The following is a 6,000-nucleotide window of genomic DNA, read 5'->3' as shown; positions in this document are numbered from 1 at the left end:
GCTTACAAGTGAAGACTTTTGTCTAGAGTTCACTGGGTTTTACCAGCTGTGGATATGAAAGGATAATATAGGAAAATATCAGCTGCCTCTGGTATACAGAGTTGTCACACATACAATCTGGTCCTATTCAGTTGGAAAGTAGAAGAACTGTGGTTCTATTTAAAAAATTTGGAGCCCAAATTCTATGCTTTTTCATATATGTATGAGATGACCATTAGCGTGGGAACTCGGGGAAGGACAGTAAACAACAAAATACTCTTGGACCGAACGTTAGAGGCAAGTTAGCAGCATTCTCTTCATGAAAATGTATATTCATTTCCTTAACAACTCAAAGAATAAGAGAATTTTTTTTTTTCCGACAGAAGGCTTGATAAAATTAGTTTCATGGTTTTCGTTCATATATTCAATCATTCATTCATTCATTCATTTGACAGTATCTAGCATAGGCCAGATGATACTCAGCATTGAATCATTGAGAAAAGGTACTAAGTTTTCTGGGTATAGCTATTTTCGTGTAACAGATAACATTGCCCCTATTGAGAAAAGTGGGCTCAGTTCCAGGTTCTTCTAAAGTATAATTCTACTTTCATGAATTTATTTTAACAAAAATTGTAGGCTGTACAAGCATTTATTACTAAGAATGTTTTTCACATCATAATTTACGCTAGTAAGTAAGCAGAGAGCTATCTAGTTGTCCAGTAATAGAGTGAAATTTAAATAGATGATAGCAGATCCACTGGGCACCAGATTGTAGCTGTCATTGTCTAGGATATAGAGTATCATCTCAATTTGATTAAAACCTATGTCTCTCCATGGGCAGGATAGAGACAAGAAAATGCACTAAGATATGTAGTGTCCAGCTTATTAGTGGCTTTCTTTTCTCTTTTTGCTGCATCTTAGCGTTTTGTTGAATACTAGGGTTTGATTCCTGTTTGCAAATGTATGACCTTAGGTAAACGAAATAAATACCTCAACTCTTCTCTCTGAACTAAGACTAAAGGTTACCTTGTGCACTGCTGTGAATTTTAGATGACATAATAATGTATATTAAAGTATAAATAGCATAATGTCTTGTTCAGAATTAAATGTTTATAATGATCTATTCTAAGATGTATGCAATTAATATGTATTACTCATTAATCAGAAGAAAATTCAAACAAACTTGTATACAAAAAGGGGAGTGCAGGAAGTCTTACAGACAGGCCTGTGACAGGCAATGCACCAGTGTCTTTGCTATACATCTGCTGTGAAGTGGGAAAGACATGTTAGCATAGCAACCGCACAAAAACCATGTTATAGGAGGAATTGTGTTAAGTTTTATCTCTCATTGTAGGAGTCATCAGGAGAGAGCCAGAATGTGTTGAAAGATCTCTGGAGTCTAAGAAAGATGAGTCAGTGGGCAGAACCACAACCAGTGGATATATCTCTTCTCCAGGTAGGAAGGGGCTCTTCTGGGGAGGATGCTGCCCTGTGAGGTCGTAGAGTCTTTGGCTGGAGGTAATTTTTCCATGCATAGAAAACCTGTCTGTGCATAAGGTGGAGCATAAATTCTATGCAAATGTTGGATTGGTTGCGTCTTATTCTCCTGATGTTATAGGTCCATGATACACCAAATTTTTGTTGTTGTTGTTGTGTGTATTCCTAGAAACTACCATAACTACATTTGATTTCTACCTGAGTTAGTTTGGTATCATTCAATGGGTGCCCAGTCCTACTTACAGAGCATCCAAGACTCCTGGTGCTCCTTCTGGCTCCGAATGTAACTCTTTGTAACACACCAGGACAGTTTATTTTGCAACATTTCCATAACTACATTGCAGAGAGAGCAGCCTGGGTTCTGAAATGGGTGATGGTTCGTTCAGATGTTGGCCACTTTACTCTGCAGAGTGATGTGTTTGGGTGACTTGGTTTTCTTTATCTATAGATATTAATGAGAAGCAGGTTGCCATGACATTGCTATGAAAATTAAATAAAGAAGACCACCTGGAAATATGAGGAGAGTGTGATCTCACACTATTCCTGCCTTCCTCTTTTCTGTTTCTTCTTCCCTCCTTGCCACTTCTCCCTAGCTGTCTTTCTCTTTTTCCTTTACTTTCTCTCATAGCAGCAATGATTTCTTAAAACTGTCTATGTTTAACATGTGTAACAGTATGTTGATAAAATTTCTTGGTTGACCCTTACCAAAAAGTAAGTAAATTTGTGAAGAATAAAGGTAAAAATGCATTCACCCTGTGAAGGAAATGACATCATTTCAGTTTGACAGCTGAGTGCATTTGTTTGAAAGTGTAGACAGTAGGAGATAGAGACTGGACCAAGTTTTCTGTCTCCAGGATTAAATGACACATTTGGTACTCTCATTTTCTTGATGTTTTCACTCAACTAAAACCTGGGGAAAATAGTGATGCAGTGATCTTAATGGGCTCTATGAATAAATGACTGTTTTGGCAAATACATGTAATGATTTTTACATCAGTGGGGAAGAGGGGTAGAATAGAAGTTTGTGAATCTGAGTGGCAGGCTGAAACCTTACAGCCTTATATCACTTGTTCCTCCCCTCTGCTTGGCACATTCAGTCATGTGTGCCAGTGGGGAATGTCATACTATGAAATGAAACAGGAACTGGTTGGATGCTTTGGCAAGAGTGGCAGGGAGACTTTTCAATTAAAATAAATGTTGGAAATTGAGTCATCACAGGAATAGAGGTCTGGATGCCAACACAAAGGATCATGCTGATATGTTTTGAGAGGCTGCTACCTTACTGCATGGACCATGAGAAATAAATGACCCAACACCAGCCCCCATGGGCTGCAGAAACTGCAGGAAGTGCTCCATTGCCATCATCAAGCCAACAGAGCCAATGGATACAGTATTGTTAATTGGGTCTCAGACCAAGCAGCCAATCTAATTATGATCTGGCAGTTTGTGGGTCTCTGAAGCAATGTCAAATCTGCCCAGTCACAAATGAATATCCTATCATAAAACACAAGAGCTGCAAAAACAACTATGCCCACCTCTTCCTTTTACAGATGAAAAATGGAGGACAAACAGGGAATTGGAGTGAACAGCCTCATGTTGGGGTTTTCATCTGTCCATTTTCTGTTCTGATGGCTTGGGCATGGCTCCCTCATGCGTAAATGATTTTAACACTACCTTGTTCTCAGAGCATAGGGATCTAGAAACACTGAAAATACTACCCAGAGGGCCTGGCACAGGGACGATATTTAATCTAAGGCAGTTCAAGCAGCACACTCCGGGTCGCACAGCTTGGTAATGAAGAGCCATAGTTTGGCTTGGAGCTCATAGCTTTAAATCAGTGCTATTTCTGCGATCTCCCCACCCCTTTACCTTGACGAAATGAAATATTATGAAAATATTGTGGCTCAGCTCCATGCTTTGGATAGATGACCTAGGGAAAAAAAATAGAGCACACATATGTCTGTGGGAGGGAAGGTTATCAACAAATCATTGAATGTTGAATTGGGCAGTGGTTTCAGGAACATTTACTTCAACTCTGACCATCTGAAAAGAGCCAAAATAGTCATGTTCCTGCCAAACACGTCCATTCTTTTCCCTACAGATTCTGACCCCTTCTAAACCTGGATTTTCCTTATTGATGTTCAGATGAAGGATGGCAGCTTCAGTATAACCCTTCTCAGGGGGACTTGCTCTTTTCCTTAGATACAGCTTTATGCTCTTGGAGTCAGTTGCTAATGATGTACTTGTAGACTTTAGCCAATTAGTGAAAGAGCACTTCTCTGAAGACACTGAGCTGTGTCTATGCCCAAGAATTAGTTCTACCTTACCTCTGTGGTTCTTATAGGTCATTTAACACCCTCTTTGCTTTAGTAAACCCTAGTGGAATCATTTAACTCACTGTTTAATCAGTTACTGTATTAGGGTTCTACAAGACTCTATACATAGTTACTGATCTAAGAGAGATAAAAGTATAATGTAAATAATTCCATTTCAGGAAAGGTGTACTGATACAGTGAACTCAAACCTCTGTGGGTGGGTAGAGGCTGTGTCTGGTACCTGGGGGCATTCTCAGTGTACTTCAATGGGGGAATGGATTATAGAACTAGTGGGATAGGTGAAGTTTCAAAAAAAGTGTTTTCTAAGTGGCCTGTTACAGGTAGAGACAGTTGCATATAAAGAAGTTGTGAAGTTGGGAATAGAGTATGTTTCATAACAAAACTATGCGTTTCATAATTTGAAGTCATTTTTCTAAGATATACAATAGGTCAAAATATTGACTGATAGTAAGCAGGAACGGTGGATTAACCTGTGAGTTATTGAATGTGACAATCCAAAGGTGATGTCATTTGGAACATGGGGTTTTGCTCTGATGACGAAAGAGAAACATTGTAAGGATAGAGTTAAGGACACAAACTAAGAATTGGGCCATCAGAGCTTTGTTCTCCTGGCATTGACTCTCTGCCTTGATTCCCTTATTATCAAAAGTAATGAAAGTATCCACTTCATGGGTTATTAAAACTTAATGAGTTGGTTTGTATAAAGCAGTTAGAGTTATATTTTAATCTGATGAGACAATATTAGTGTTGCTACCATTATTATTATTTGTGAATTTTTAAGAGAGAAAAGCAAATTCTAGACAATTTTTGTAATAATGAGGAACATACATTATGAAACAGTGGATTTTGTAATAATGAGAGAGAAGCATGAAGATCATGAATAAGCAATTGCCAGAATTTTAGGGAGACAAAGCAAGTTTGGAGATGTGATGGTTTAGAATAAAGAAAGCTAGTTATTGGTTAATGGCACTTTCATTAGCTGAATGATCAAAGTCCCTCTTTAATTGCAATATTGTATTAATATGTGTTCTCCAGAGAAAGCAAATTGTCTATCTATGCATCCATGTGAAACGTATTTATTGTAAGGAGTTGGTTCATGTAGTTACAGAGGCCGTGAAGTTCAGGTTATTCAGTTAGGAAGCTGAAGATTCAAAAATAGCAATGTTGTAGTTATAGTTAAAGTCCATGCCCAATGACCTGAGAACCAGGATTGTTGATAGTGTAAGTTCCAATTTGAATCCAAATTCAAAAACAGAAAACCAATGTCCCAGCTCAAAGATTGGTAGAGAGAAATCATTTTTTCCTACTTAGTCTTCTGTTCTACTCACAATGGGAAACACTCACAGTGGGAAACAAAATCTAGTTTAAATTGGTCCACTGATTCAAATGTTAATCTCATCTGGAAATACTCAGTGAGACACATTCAGAAGTAATTTTTAAACAAATATATGATTATCACATGGTGAAATCAAGTTGACATATAATATTAATCCTAGAAGTCAAGCTATCTTAATACATGGCATTTAATGCAGTAATCATTATTTGTTTCTCCTGAGTGTGATTTGGCTAGGGTATAACTCATCTGTGATTAATGTGAATAGACTGCTTCGTATTTCTGTGATTGTGTTGGACATTGGTCTAACTTCATCTTCCTTTAGACAACTCTGTTTCAAATACTCCTCATCGTCTATCTTAAATTTAGGCCTGGTTTCACTGAAGTCCTGAAACTTGAAGGTGTACTGAAACTTTCTCACTGTCTGGGCTTAACATTAGAGCACTATTGATTTTGCTCATGTATCATGGGCAAAATCAAATTCACAGCATGGCAAAGATGAGGCTGTGTCGAGTATAGGAAAATCAAGGTTAGTTATCTAACCTATCACATTCAGTATTTAACTTTTTTTTTTAATTTGACAAGGAGAACGATGGTGAATTAGACATAGGTACTTAAAGTCTACAACAAAAAGTCTTATCTCCTTTTGAATTCTCTTTATGTTTTCTGTAGTACAGCTATAAACATATATGGTTTATGCATAAGTGGAGCCAGGGATGAATGGATGATTGAATGAATGAATGAATTAAACAGTGACATGTATTTATTTTTCAAGGGGATGGTTGAAATCAATTTTATTCCAAATATTTTTGAGACATAAACAATCTACAACTTACATTTATTTATAGCATCCAA

At 37.4% G+C, this 6,000-nt stretch overlaps 1 long non-coding RNA gene across 1 annotated transcript in view; it reads left to right on the top strand.

The window, feature by feature from the left end:
- The first annotated feature begins 1,332 nt into the window (after positions 1-1,332).
- The window catches only part of LOC131481079 (uncharacterized), a 465,205-nt gene continuing 460,537 nt past the window's right edge, over positions 1,333-6,000 (top strand). Inside the window, exon 1 of the long non-coding RNA XR_009246013.1 lies at positions 1,333-1,435. This is a non-coding gene — a long non-coding RNA (uncharacterized LOC131481079). The remainder of the gene's footprint in view (positions 1,436-6,000) is intronic.

Source organism: Ochotona princeps, chromosome 9 (assembly GCF_030435755.1).
Source record: "Ochotona princeps isolate mOchPri1 chromosome 9, mOchPri1.hap1, whole genome shotgun sequence".
Classification (NCBI taxonomy): Eukaryota; Metazoa; Chordata; class Mammalia; order Lagomorpha; family Ochotonidae; genus Ochotona; species Ochotona princeps.
The sequence above is the reverse complement of the archived record's forward strand: the minus strand, read 5'-3'. Positions and strand labels throughout refer to the sequence as shown.